Raw genomic sequence first — 16015 nt, forward strand, 5'->3', positions numbered from 1 at the left:
TTATGCTCTAAAATGTTCTGAGAACATCGTATGTCTAGGAACATCCAAAAATTTACATTGAGATTCCTCTCTGAATTGGTGAAGTATACATACCTAATGTCTTCTTCAGCAGACTTTGTTTTCTTTTTTAATAGTCTAATCAAGTCATTGCATAGATCAGGATATTAAATACTTGGAAACAAATTTATTTAATACATTAAGAAGCCAGTGTTCCTTTTACTTTGATAGACTTGCACCAATCAAAAGCAATGGTAAATTTGCATTTTTCTTTTCCTCTAGGTTTCTAACTATTTTTATGTCTTCAGTTATCATATCATTGGTAGCTAAAAGTCCCCTCCCAGGCTCTCACATGATGAAGTCCCTGCTAATGTGAATTTATAAAAAATATGTGCTTATCCTGCCTCAGGCACAATCTGCTGGCATTTGGGGAGTGTTTTCACTGTATAGATCCGGGTATCTGCAGGTTGCATCTAGTAGGAACAGTCTCTGTAGGATTTGTGCATCGTTCATGGTATAGCCTTGCATTCAAAAGCTGTTGCTTATGGTTGGATTCAGAAGTACATTTTCTGCTTACAGCATAGTAGCAAGAAAAAAAACCACCAAAGTGCTGTATGTGTGATGAACTAATGAAAGTTTTAGGTCTGATACTGTCTGAGTTAGGAACTGATTTGCAGAGTTTCAAAACTGTGATCCCAAGGTTTTTTTTTTTTATGTATATGGGAATAATCTCTGGCTTCAGGGGTCCTTAAGCAGAGCAAATCGCTGAGAGGAAAATATCTGATAAATCAGGATAATGTAGTTTTAAGTTCTGGTATCTCATTATTTGTCATGGCTTTTAGAATTCAAGTCAAGCCTGGGGAGCTGAAAGATATCAGATCTCAGAACTAATCCTGTTTTCTTGTCTTCATTCTATATCAGTATTGTTGCCTTCTGCTGCTGCTATTACAGTAAGCAAATTAAATAGGTTTTTCCTTCCTGACAGTGATAAGCAGAGGCCTGAGGTGTGGACTGGAGAGTGTACTGACTTCCAGTCTTTGGTCGAAACTATGGAAAAGAGAAAAAAATTTGCATACAACTGAGTAACTTCTCTATTATAAAAATATAATTAACATATCTCTATTAACAAGATACATAGGGTGCAGCAAAGCTTTACAGTTTATTTCTGTGCCCTTTATGCCTCTGAAAATCTTTAAACTAAGTTGCTTTCAGCCCCAAAGCTATGTATTCCATTGTTGTCACCTCTGTCAGTATTGTTTGCCTTGTTCAGTCACTCATTTTGAGAAGTCTTCTGCCACCAGGACGACAATGATGTGTTGATTCATTGCCCTGTTTCTAGTGCATGTGGGGGAGGTACTCAAAGATGTCAGCTTGTTTTGCTTCTGCTATCCTTCTATTGCTCTTTTTTCTCTACTTGTTCATGGTGACATAGCTCTTTTAATATTTTTATTTAATTACAGCCACAGAAGTCTACATTCCTAGTGTAAGTGCTAATCAACAAACCTTTCTGACTACTTAGCAGATGAAAAGTGTATTTACAGTCATATTCTCTTTTCTTCTCTCGAATTTTTTTTTTTAAAGTGTGAAAAACCCTCCCCTCCATGAAAACCCCTCCCCTCCATAAAAACCTGTATGACTGGCTAAAATTAATGTCAAATTGATTTAATTTACGAACATAATTAGATCCCTAATTGATTGATGTTAGCATTTTTCAGTACCTGAGGTTCATCCTATGAAAATATTGCATCAGAAACTAAACACTGTTACAACAATATAACAATAATAAGGCATTAATTCTTGCAAACATTGAGACTTTGGAAAGAAGAAACAAATCCCAAACATCTTCTTTTAGTCCAGAATGAGTTTAAGAGGAGCAGCAGCTGTGCTAACTTCCCCTACTGCCTGCAAATGTGATTACATCTGAGTCAGAAGGACCATGTATCAAGGAAACAAGAAATTTTAAGCTTTCTGATGAAAACTACAATTAAAGTGCAAAATACTAGAAACAGGGAGTTAAAACAACATATACCTTAAGAATGTGCTTAGGATAACAACTGCCTCCTGATTACCCATCATCCTAAATTTGAAAGTAATCGCATAATTTTTCTGAAGCACAGTGCACTTTTGCAGAATTTTCTCTCACTAGTTCACCACTGAAGGTTTCAATTACAACATCATGAATGACTGGTTTCTGAAGCTGAACTCTGACATTTTTTATGTCAATGTAATTTCAATCAACCCTGAAGAGTTGGGTAGTTGTACCACTACTAAATAAAATCATAGAGCAACATGTGACAAATTGTTCCATTTGCACTGTGACCATAACACTACAAAATTTCCCTAAAAATTAAACATACAAAAAATTTAATCTGTAGCATTTGATAACTGATCTTCTAAAACAAGCTCCTAAAGGAAGGGGGGGGGAAGTGATCTTATGTTCAAGTTTCTTTACAAAAGAAATTATGTATACCATGTTGCACACAATTCTAGGTTCTTTGAATTGCTTAAGTCAACTCTTGTGGCTCAGGAAACTGCTGAGAATACAAACTAGAGGATTAAGTCCTAGTCCTCATGAACTTGAAAGTAAAATCTCCCTGCCTCCTAGGATTTACAGAGGGTGAGGTGTACCTCACCTACTTTCGATGGCTGCAACTGAGATAGTCAAGTAAATAAGAGAGGAGGGCACTTCATCAAACTGATATGAAAAATTTGGTTTAGAATAGCAGTATTCATACTATCACACAGTCATTTATTTATTATTGACTATAAGGATAGCCTTGGAAAAAAAACTATTCGTATGCAAATACCTGAACTGTAGATATATCTATTTGGAAAGATGAATCTGGTCCATACTCTCAATCAGAATTTAATATCTAAAATGGGATAATAACTTTCTATATAAAAGCAAAATAAGAAAGAGCCTAACTGAGATTGTCTAGTAGGACAACTGATGAGCTGTGTACCAGAAAAGAGTTTAATTGGAGTCTTTTCTGCAGGTAATTTTTACTTTCTGGTTCAAAAGGAAATACTCATGGAAAAAGAGTCTTAAAAAAGTCTCATTGCACAAAACTAATTACCTGCCTGGTAGCTAATTATGACCCTTGTGAAGGCTTGTGCAGGAGAAAGAAGTAGTCTGAAATTCTTGATTCAAATTGCCGTTGCGGGGAGAGAGAAGGGTAAGATGTTTCACAGATATCCAGTATCTTCATCCTGGACTAGTGGATGCCCACAACAAACATTTTCACCTTCAAAGTCACAACCTCTCTCTGTGTAAAGTAAAAATCAGAAGTGGTACACTGAGAGCTCTGAGAAAACACCTGAGTCAGAGTCAAGAGCTGGACTTCAGATCTGGGCAAAGTATCCAGACTTGTTTCTGTATTTGCACAGTGGTCGATGTTCACATGACCTGAGGGGGAAAGTTTTTTATTGAAACTGAATTTCACTGTCATATGTCAAAGGCTTCAACTGCCTTTCCACAGGGTAAAAATATCCTCCGTCACTCAACTTAATGAAGATATTCTAAATAGCGCAGTACAACTCAAATATCATTAGAAATTTTTCCCTGTGCTCTACGCTATGACCTGGGTTTAGGGAACTCAATAAAATCCTAATGGTGGTATCCATTAATACACATAAATATAATATTCTTCATGTAGCTGTAGAATTAAAGTATATCATAGAACCATAGAATCATAGAATATCTTGGGTTGGAAGGGACTCTAAAAATCATCTCATTCCAACCCCCCCTCCAATTAGACCAGGTCCTATCCAACCTGGCCTTGAACACTCCCAAGGATGGGACATCCATAGCGTCTCTTGTCAACCTGTTTCAATGCCTCATCATCTTCACAGTAAAGAATTTCTTCCTAACATCTAATCTAAACCTACTCTCTCATTACTCCTTGTCCTGTCTCTACATGTCCTTGTAAAAAGTCTTTTTCCATTTTTCTTGTAGGCTGCCTTCAGAAACTGGAAGGTCACAAGGAGATTCACCTTCTCCAGGCTGAGCAATCCCAGTTCTCTCAGCCTTAGATCCACTTAGTGGAGCCTAGGCAGTGATTCAACTTAAAATATTAAATGTAATGATTGGCCAGTTTAGGTGTTTTTGGTCTTAGGTGTTAGCAGCCCAAATAAGGGCACCTAGGGAGTGGCTACATTATAAAGAGAGGTCAGAAGCTGATAGAGGGACATGCTACCTCGTTACTCATCTCTTCTGTCTTTAGAACACAACAGTGGTCAAAAGTGATTTTATAAGGTCCCTATTGTCAGGGGCTCAGATAAGCCAGGAAGCCTACAATAGAAGTGAGTTTTAGCAGCCTTGTTGGGCTGGAGGAAGAAAAGAACTGGAATAATTCAGGTGCTGCTGTTATCTATATTTATGGTCTAACCTCCAAAGTTTTCCTCCTCTAAAAAAATCTAAAGAATGTTCCTATGGGCATGTGTTCTCTTTTAGCAATCTAAGTTACCCTCTTGAGAACAGATCATCCTGTTCACAGTTATTCTCACATCACCTTGAACAATACTGAAAGGAATTGTTTGTGATTCTTTTTTCATTTGTTTCTGCTGATAACAGCGCATGTAATCACACAATCTTTGTGTGTGTTTGTATATCCCTCTGGCAACTTTTGAACCTGCTGTCTAATTTCAATCCAGACTGGAGCTCCACGGGAGCATCCCCTAAAAACCATAAACTGGGTAAAGGAGATATCAAGATTGAAAATTCACAAGTTTGCTTCCAACAATTCTCAATCCTGTTTGTAGAATACAGTATTGAAAATCAAATATGGCCTTTGTCTTCCAAAATTTTCTGTGAGAAGACTTCCAGATACAGGTACAGATAGTCAAAGATAGCATCATTTGATTTAAAGGTCAATCGACTGAGAGACATGAACCCATAGGAAATGAATTTACATTCATTTATAAATGTCATTGCAACTGAAGAGCACGTAATTGACATCATAATTTTAATGACTGCTAACATTAATGTAAATAAACTAACAGTTTACATAAGAAGTAGGTATACAGGAAAACTTGCACTTTTAGGGAGTAATATCCATTAATTCATTCAACAGTAGACATCCAAAGTTCCTTGCTGAGAATCAGTTCCAGTTTCCATTGATGTATGTATAGGCTTTTAAAGTGGACCTCTCCATTTCAGGAGAACTGATTTCCTAAATATTTTCAAAGGCAGAAAAATTTCACACTTCTCTGAATGTCACTTGACTACAAGTAAAAATGTTAACAGCTTGTAAGAGTGCTAATTAGAGCATCATAAAATTTATTGGACTTCTTTGACACTAACTTAACCAGAAGATGAAACACATTCTGTTATGAAAAGCTGAAGATTTATTTCCATCTTCATGTCTAAGCAAGGAATCTTCAAGATCAGAATTTGGTTTAAGTTCATATAATGCTATTTTTTATGTTGCACATCTTTTTATCATATTCTTGTATACTTCCATGTTCCTGAGTCACTTAATCACTGGGAGACTTGTTAGGTTTGTACTCAAAAAAATAAAAAAGCTTCTTTATATCTTTTCCTCATTCAGCTCTTTTTGACACAGGACCCATTAGACTACAAACACATATCCACACCCAATTAACAAAACTAACATAAGACATCCATTATGACAGACATAAACATGTACATAAACATCCACAGCAGTGTGACCCAAATAATTATGACTTGGCATTTGTACCTGTATATACACATAAAAATGAGGACATAAACTGTAATTAGTTTTTGAGCAGATGATTAATTTAAATATTTTCTGTTCAGGTGTCTGTCTCTGCAGTGCCTCAAAGAAAGGGGTAAAGACATGACAACTTTGCTTTCTCCATGAGAAAGGGTTAAAACTGTACCCCACGATACACACTGGTCTTCCTAGCCACAAGGGTACTGCTGTCTCATGGACAGCTTGTTGTCCACCAAGACTGCCGGATCTGTCTCCACAGAACTGCTTCCCAGAAGGTCAACCCTCAGCCTGTACTGCTGCATGATTACCTGTTAGACAAAATGGGACTCTACATCCCCGCTCCAGACACAACAGCAAGTAAATTTTTATGAAATGAAGTTGGTGGAAAATAAAATTTTCTTGTTATATTTCAGAAACAGTTTTACATATCAGTCTTCCTGTTTCGGCATCTGTGTGATATGGTTAAGGTACACTAGGGTTCAGCTCACCACAGATCCCACTGCTTTTCCCGTTGAGGGGGTTGAAAATCTGCCTAACTTTTCTTGAATCAAGAATTTAATTTAGGTCTATTTTTCTTAAATGGGACCCAAGGTTTTCTAAAAACTTGACAGCAACTGCTCATGTCAATTACTCTGAAATCTGCATCTTAGTATCTGGAAACTATTAAAAGCTTATCTTGTTCTTCTTATCACTTACTTTCCCTAGGAAAAAGACTGATGCTTGATTTCAGTCTACCTCAGGTAATTTTAACTGTCTGATGAAACAGCACTCCTGAGATAGGTGAAGGACCATCTTCCCTGTGTAGCCAATGGAGCCAAGAGAGTTCTTTAAAAATTGTCTGTTATTTACCTGACTTTTTAAAATAGACATAAATGAAAAGCACAGTTTTGAAAATTTTGAGTAACTCTCTTTACTAAAATGACAGATATTACTATTTGCAGGTTTTTTTCATCTACATGGTATCAGAATGGGAATTAAAAGTATTTGTGGAATATTGGGAAGGTTTCCTCATGAATTACTCAAATTCTATTCAACAACAGGGAAATTCTCAAAAGCAATTAAAGAACTTTAAGAAGACATATTAAACATTTCCATTAACTTATCTAACTAGCTTGTAATTTTTTTTATTTTTAAAATGCATACATTGGAAGTGAAAATGACAACTGGGGATTGTTTTAAATGTCATATTGCTTTGTTTTGTATCTAATTAATTATTCGTGTTTTAATGCTCAGAAGGCGCAGTACATGTGTAGAGGGGCTGTTTCCTTAACACACAAATACCAAATTATTTGCAATTCCATTTTTGTTATGTAAATCACCAGGCTAATATATATAATAAAAAAAACTAACCTGCATTTTGTAAGCATTTTTGTTAATTTTCCTCATAACGGAAAGCATAAGTGCTTTTATAAAGAAACACTAAGTGGTATGAAAATATCACACAAAGTTTGTTTTAATGGCCACTTCTCTTTACAAATCAGATATTAAACCCGAGCACTTTTCATACAATTGTGATTTTACTTTAAACAGTATTTGGATAATTTAGTCTATGTGAATACTTTTTAAAATGCTGAAAAATACTGAAATATCTGAAATAGAAACAAGAAAAACATCCCTAAAAACATTATCCATCACATGAGAAAAAATTGGGCTTGCTTCTACAAATATTAAGTGATATTATCTCACCTGCACAGCACTACCAAGGGAAGCATTGCCTATGAAGATTGTGACTTGGGCCTTGAAAATTAAAATATCTTCTTAGCAAAGATAACTCTTTTTTTTAATTGCCACTTAAGTTTTTCATGTTCATATTTTCAGTTTTTCTGCAAGAGCCAGAAAGATGTCTTTAAGAAGGCATATTCCTTGAATATGAGGACAAGATTACAGGAGTTAGATCTCTAAGAATACCAAATATCCTGAAAGTTGAACACAAAGAAATTGCATAAACTGAGCCACACAAAAGGTTTGAATCAGGAACTCCCAGGAAGATATCGTTCACGAGGTCTAACACAGACATATTACATCAAAACTGAGAATGTAAGAGAAAGTATGAAATTGGTCAGACGTAAAGCACTTCAAATACATAAAGTGAACAAAATTAATTCTCTCTAGCTCCTTCAGGTACTACAGTTATACTGTCTTCAGAAAAGACTCAGTTTATAAAGTTTTTCCCTACTATAGATATGTTTCAAATTATTTTTAAGTATTTATCAATACAATTAGACTTCTGGGTTATGATTTATATATGTTATGATAATCTATATTAAATGAAATATCTGTGTATTTATACAGAAACATAAGGCCTAAGGCAAGAGTATACATTAATTAGGAAACTGGAATAATTTCTGGAAGTTTTCCATCTTCTCAATGGACTTGTGATGGTTAAAATACATGCACTATGTTATGAAAGCATGAATACTTACTCTAGAAAAAAAGCAGTAGCATTACTGCATGCAATTTACACTGTGACATATTGTTCCAGAATTCATGTGCAAATGAGCTTTTAGCACAAAGAGACTCAAGTAGAAAAAGTAAAGGAGCATATGTGACTTTTTGCTGACAATTAATTTTTTTTCTGGTCTCATAAATATTATCCCCTTATTTGCAGTTGTCAAACAGCAGAAACACTTGCTCTTCAATAGTGATAATAAATTGTCAGAACAAGACACGAATCACACCTGAATTTCTTGGTTTAGAAAGTTATGTACTAGACTGTAAAGAGAATTATCTACATGGTTGTATTTTTTAAAAATTGTTTTAAACTTTTTTTGGGTTTTTTGACACAGCAGATTTTTCCTGCATCCTTGGAAGAAGGTTTTTCCCATGCCATTAGAGACAGCTGATGTGATCTTGGTCAACATAACACTAATTTTCACTTAAAAATATGTGTTTTCCTTTCTATGAAAAGTAGTTCCTTTATAGAATGAATTATCTGTTCCTTGTGCTACGTAGCTGTTGGCAGAAACACATTTTATGACAAAGTACTTGCAACTGTAACAGCACTATTTTCACTGGTAACTGTCATATTTTTTAAAATGTTGCAAGTATGAATGTTTCCCACAGCAGTCTACATATTTCTCTACTCTAGATGTGTAAATAGCTTCTGGAAAATACAGTTGCATTCACTTTAGTAGTATAAAAGAGTCGTAGCATCATTTGGCTTTGATGCATTAAAAGGAGAGAGAGCTTTTCTCTAAATTTTTGCCAGCTCTTCAAAAGAATTCCATTATTTATGTAGACAATAAAGCAGCAATGGTATTATATTACTTTTGTGTGTACCCCTGAGCTCAAAAAGAGTGGTTTGGCATTCAAGTTATAATAAAAGCTCAGGTGTGGAGTGCTGAACAGAACATGACCAACAGAATAAGGAACAGGCCACAAGATCAAACATCAACAGGTATGTGTTTGTTTGATACTAAAATAAGGTGCAAACACACATGGACACACAGAGAGGGTGCCAGAGAAACTAATTCTGCAACCCTAGTTCTGAAGTAGATTCTAGCACATCTGTTTAATTTGTATGTAAGTTTGGAACTTTGGGAAGTAATAGCTAGCATAGCATAAAGGTCAATGACCTTTGTCCTAAAGGAATTAGTGTTTCATTATATAATATATTAGTCCTTTGTAAAACACAGATATAATCATAGTGGTTTGGTAACTTCTAGAGATTAGAATCTATCAGTTACAGAAAATCACTATGTAAAACTGTAAAGAATGCAGAATGTTATGAATAAACTGTGGCATTCTACTCTTCTGTGACATTCTGGACAATGTCAAACCTTCCTCCTGGCTGTTCCTACCCTAGTGCTCTTGTATGTTACTTGAGACCTGTTTTCCTTTTATATTTTTAATTAGTAGTGTAAGTGTCTTGCAGCTGTAGCAAATTCAGCAAAGTCATACAGTATTCTAGTTCCACAGTAAAGAACAGGGTTTATGTGTAACCATAGAGAATATATTTCAAAAGAAATCAAGTTTCATTTAAATAAAAAATAAAAAAGTAGAAATTATTATTTAAGGATTTTCTTTGCATAAAAAATCCCTGATTACTGGTGCCTTTTCATAACCATTGCCATTGAGAACGTCTCTAACTTAATCTAAGCACCAGACAGTATTAATCAAATCATCCTTCTTTTGCTTATATGGTAACAAAGCGAGGATTAAGCAAGGTGACCTGCTATCCTTAGCAAGGTATTGTTCTCTTGCAGGAGCTAATCCACAAGAAAGAAAAAAAACGGAAAAGGAAAAAAAAAATGAAAAGGAAAAAACCCAAACTCCCACACATAGAACATGCAAGGTTACTATCTAGTTAAGAAGATATTTTCACTATATTCCTGTTGTTCCTGTCCTTACAAGTGGCTCCTCCTTTCATCATTGCAGAAACTCTGCAAGTATGTGCCTGCCTGGCTACCTTGTCTCATCCTTTGTCAAACACATAAAAAAGATGTGCTGACATTTAAAAACCCCCATAATTTATAACATCTTGTTGAATGTCTTCATCAATACTTGAAAAAAAGGTATTACCTAAATCTAAAATCTATAAAAAATCCCTGTATTTTATTTCAAGCCATGCTACTTCTTGTAAAATGTAAGTATCTTCAAACCAATAAATTATTACTTTTACTTCTCTCAAAACTGTGCAACTTCAGTTACCTAAAAAAACATTTTGGATGTCTTAGTTAAACTGGGTTATTCTGTGACCTCTACTCATTCAGACAGGAAGTTGAACTGAGCATATTGACATTCCACGTGAAGCATAAGTACACATAAGGCTAACAATGGCAAGATCTAGACCTTTCGTGATTGTATCTGTGATCTATGGAGGAGGGATTTTACAGAAAGTCAAGATATTGTTATTATTATTTCAAGGATCTGGCTAATGCCTAATGAGGATAAGCTCATCTTCATAACTTTCAGACATCATATAAACATTTAAAAGGGGCATGCTTTTAATTAGGAGGTGCAACTTGCCCCCTCTTAGAGCTTAAAGTATTTAATACTTTTACTCGAGTACAGCTTATGATAATATTACAGGAGTATCAATTTCCTCCCATTAATATTTATCATATGATTTTGAAATAGGAATGCCATGAATATTTAAGGTTTGAGTTGGTTTTGTTTAATTACATCTATTCAACAGGAGAGCCGTCCTAATGAGTAGTATAATGCTTTGTGCAAGTACCTGAACTCCCTGGCAGAAGAACAGTAAAGCAGCCAGAACAGACAGGACAATTTTGTTGTAATAGATTTCAGCACTCAAATTCTAGTAGCTTATCAAGGTAGGAAAAAAAATTGCTTAAAATCCCTGAGGTGTAGGAATGCTTGCTGTGCACACATATCAACTAGAATAAGACCCTTCCACCCTTCATGCACTTCAAGACTGAACTCCATCAAATAGCATGGCTTTTCATGGTTGCTGATCCCTGACATTTCAGTGCTGGGCCATCAGTTCATCAGCTTGCTTAGCTGCAGTTAGTTTTGAAGCTTTGAAAACGAAGTTTAGTTTTTATTGCCATTTGCAGCTAGACCAGTTTTCTCAAATGTTGATTTTTAACTCATCTAAATAGATGAATGTCTGGCTTCAAGGTAAGTGATACTTGATTCATAGCTCTGTACAATATCTTTCCCTTGAAAGAAACTGCAGGAAATGGGAAAATCAAGGATAATTGCTTTACAATGGGCTACAGCTCTCAGCTCCACTCTTTTTCAAGATTCAGAAGTAAAGATTAAGCCCAGAGGGTATAGGAAAGAAAAGCCACCTCCTACCAGTGAAATAGCAGAAACCCTCTTCTCCTCCTTCTCTGTCTCACACCTCAAGAGTAGCTTCCAACATACATATAAAGCTGTGCAGTGTGAGCATTTGGATCAAAAGCCACCCCTGTGTAGAGTCAGTGATGGACTGAGATTTAAATTTTTACAGGACGTCTTTGATATAGCAAATGGAAGAAATAAAACTGTAAGGGTAGAAAAAGGGCTGGGTTTTAATTGCTCTGACAGTCCTCTGTAAAACTGTTCTTGGTGAAGTTATTAATTTAATAAAGTACCACATAACAACTATAATTAATGAATAATCTTATAATGCATTTTCTTTCAAACTCACTCTGCCGGTAGGAGGTAGACAGCACTGCCATGGTAAGCAGAAGTGCTCCCTTTTTGTGTATAATACAGTAGGATTGCTGTTCTCTCCCTTGCATCCTTTTAGCCTGATGAACCTTTAGGAAAAAGAGAACCTTCTGTGATTAACTAGCTAGCTCCAGTGCAAAAAGCAGCCCAGACTGCAGCTTGCACTTCTTTAAATTTTCAAGGATAGAGTGGACTATCTCTATGGCAATAATGTCAAAAAAAAGGGACATTAGAAGAGCATACTGTAAAACTTTTCTTTGGTATGGACTTGTCACATTGACAATCTCTTAAACATTGATTTTACACCTGTACTGACAGTGTCTAATATTAAGCTTTAGTCCAAGATGTCTCTCCCCACCCTCATCCACAAGAAGAAAGGAATGAGGAAAAAAATATAAACACTATTTTATATTAACATTAAATTTCTTCATTGTCCTAACAGTTCATCTTCTACTCTGTCCATAATCGGTTATCAATTTTTTTCTCACTTTTCGATCCATTCAGAGTAACTTTTCAGAAACACAGACAATTTCCAGCAAAATAATAATAATAATAATAAAAAAGTTTGTTCAGATTTAGTGTATTCATATTTAACATGGAAATGCATGCAAATCTGCATCCGGGCATTAAAATAAAGAACTAAAAATACAAAAGAATATTTGCACACAACTCACTGACTGGCATTCAGGCTGCTTGATTTAACAGAAATGCTGTAATAGGATTATTGGATAGAGGTTTTCCAGTCTAAAAGCCTAGGTGAAAAACTTGCCTGCTGTGCTTGCATTCAGGTAATAGACAGAAATGGCTGCTCGCTCAGGGGTTCCCACTCCAGCTGATTGCAGAGCTACCTGGTGATCATGGCTCTCCTCCACTTAAGCAGCACCTGGTTTGTTCTTTTCCCTACTGACATGATTTTACTGACATGCTCAAATAAATATTCTTGCCCTTTGCCCACCCACAGTTAGGAAGCCCAACCTTATTTATGTCTCATGGAGAAGCATACTTCCTTGTGCCAGCCACAAAAACTTCTGCCTTACTAGTGGTGGAAGGGTTGGCACCCTACAGGCTGAGGAGACTCAGATTATCACCTCCCTTGGCACCTGGTTAAAGTCTGAACAATATAGAGTGTTAAATAAATCTTTGATAAGAATGTTATCAGAACCGCTTGAGATGTGCATCAAGACATCATACCACACATCAGACAATTAATGTTGCTGTTTTGAAGTGCTGATATGCAAAACCCGGTAACAGTATCTTTCCTAGAAGCACATGTCCTCAATAAGGCAAGTCTGATGATTACATTCTGAGTCCCCTAGTGTGATAGCATCTCACACTTTTCTTCCTTACTCTGTGAATTTTATTTTCTTCTGAACAATAATGTTTTATTAATTAATGCTCTATTCTCTGATATGTCCATATAGAACATTGATAGTGTTCCAGACTAACAAAAATGGTTGATGAAAAATGGTTAAAGAGTTGGTTGAGTGTCTTTTTAACTTTACTCAAGGAATATTGATATTTCATCAAATCAGAGTTATGTGAGAACCAGAGTCAAAAAAACCATGCTATAAAAATGGCAAAATCTTCAAATACTTCCTTTTTAAAACTGTCTTGCAACTTTGTATTGAATCCTGAAGATTCCCTTTCCAGAGTAAAGGCCACTGTAATTTTTTATCAGGTGCAATATCTATGAAATTGAAAGTTTTGAGTACAACAGTGCATTGGTGGATTTTGCCCTCAGTGTATCTTTGGATACTCTGCAATTACTTACTCTCAGAAATAAGGTTGTTAAGATTTGACCAGTCAACTGAGCTGCTGAACTGTACATCTTGAAAATTAAATCGACCAGATCATACTGAATCATGGAACAGTAGGCCAACAGAGCCACCGTAGTGGGAGAAAGGAAGCAGTATTGATTTTGAAAATTACCCTATTTCTAGAAAAAAACCCATCCTCACCTCAAGAGAACTACCAGAACAACCCAAACTATATTCATGCTCTCGAGGCATCAGGATGGATATAAGTAATCCTGTACACCTCTGCAGCGGTTCACACAAAGTGGTGCAAAGACAGAATTCAGAGCATAGCTGCATGACAATAAATGTCATGGAAAATGCAAAGAGCTAAAGTGGGGGGAGAGGATAAAAAAAAAAAAGAGATAGAGAACCAGAGAGGTTTTTATGAGAGAAACATGTCAAGAGAAACACAATAGCTTTCTGCAAAGAAATATGAAGAAAACAGGATTCAATTATTCATATTAACTACATAAGAAATAAAGGAGAAATACCGTGTAGAAATGTTTGGAAGTAAGTAAAATAAAAGGAAAATTACATTTGAAAAATATGCACAAAAACTAGCACTAAAAAGAAAATTACAATGATAAATAAAACTATTCTAGCCATTTTCTTAGCAAGTTTTCTTATCATGGAAAGAGTAAAAGAGTTAAAACCAGTCCTACCATTACAGAAAGGAACCTGATGGACCTGATGGCCCCTACTGCAATTTCTTTCTGACCTAATGTACTGGTACGTTGAGGGTGAAGCTAAAAAAAATGGTGTTTACATTATCATAGAATTCAGGGACCTACGAAAAAGTGAAAAAATGTCAGTTGATTTTAATCATTCTGTGCTGGCCATGTGCTCTCTCTAAATGTCACAATATCTAGATTATGTACTTGGCATAGGCAGCTAGATTATGATCTACATCATTCTTCACTTTCTTTAAGGTGAGTAAATCACTATCATCATGAGGACATTAGAAAAATTGTCATATTGGCTCAGAGGAAAGATTCATCTCATAATAGGCAGTGGTAGAGACACTGAGAAAAAATGTCTATTCTGCAGTTTCAGTAAGTCTTCTTGAGGTGGTGGTTCAAGGTATTTGTACCTTTTGTATTTAATGGCCCATGTATTCAGAAGAATTTTTTCTTTTAATACTGTCTCTTTAAGAAAAAGCCAATTGTACTAAACTTCCTTTTCTCATGAAAACTCTCTCTTATCGGGACTGATCTACAGAATCTGAGTCTGAGATCAGTTTTGTTTCATTAGGGTTTTTAAATCTGTTTTTCCTTCTCTTTAGTATCAGCTGTCAGTCAAAAGGGCAGCCTGGGAGCCTGCCCACTCCTAATCCAGGCTTCAATTGACTACAGCATTCCTCACTCCTGCCTGGGAGGTACTGAGTGGTCAGAGCCAGACGTCCTGCCTGGAAGGGGTGGCCACAGAGGGCCAAAGCACATCAATATAGCACCATCTAGTCTCCATCTTGCCTTTTCTCTCAGGACCTGCCACCATGCTTTTTCTTGACCTCAAACCATGCCCTGCTCCCCAGAGTCCCCAGAGTCCCTCACATCCCCCATCTGGAGGTGGCATAAGGTGGTACAGAATAACAACTTAGACATGCCCACATGCCTCCAGGCTCTGCCCCTCCATAGCTGCTGCAAAAAAAATTAACCCTGTCCTGACCGAAAACAGGACATCTTTATAAAATGTTGTCTTCTTGACATCTTTCCTGATCAGACTCTACACTAACATTCCAATCCCGACCTTATCTCACTAAATCAAGCAATGCCAGGGGGCTGTTTTTTCGTTTTCAGTTCGTGTATACCAACATTAAGATTTCTCTTTGTCTTTTTCCTATAACATTCCACCGATAACTAAGATTTCAACAAGATATATTGCTATATTCCCTTGTATCTCTGATAATCTTGGAGCCATTTCTATTCTCTTTCTCAGTGAGATTTCACTCCAGGAGCCAAATCATTTTTCTAGTCCCCTACATATACTTTAAACTGATTCATAAATCAATGACCTTCCCCAATCTCAACTGATAAATCACCATGTTTCCTGGCAGGCATCTTTCATGGAATATCACACAGTGCAATACAGGAAACAATTATCATGGATATAGTAGGGGAAAACTTATTTTGGAGGTTCCTTTAGAATTTCTCTTCATAAGGGAAAGTTAAGTATATGTTGACAACATCATCTTTTTCAAGAAGCTCATTTGCTAAAAGTGACCAAAAAGTGAAACTTACTTTTTAGTTCTTCAGGTTTTCTAAGTTGACTTCAAAAAGTTCTCTCAGGAACAATATAAAGGTTTTTACATTGTGATGGGGAAAAAAATGGAGTTAAAAAAAAATGGTAACCCCTGAGGGGGTAGTGTCTCTTGGTGTTGACTCAATCAGCGCCCCTGTAAAATTAAAA

Source organism: Corapipo altera, unplaced genomic scaffold (genome assembly GCF_003945725.1).
Source record: "Corapipo altera isolate COAL_440 unplaced genomic scaffold, ASM394572v1 46, whole genome shotgun sequence".
Taxonomy (NCBI): Eukaryota; Metazoa; Chordata; class Aves; order Passeriformes; family Pipridae; genus Corapipo; species Corapipo altera.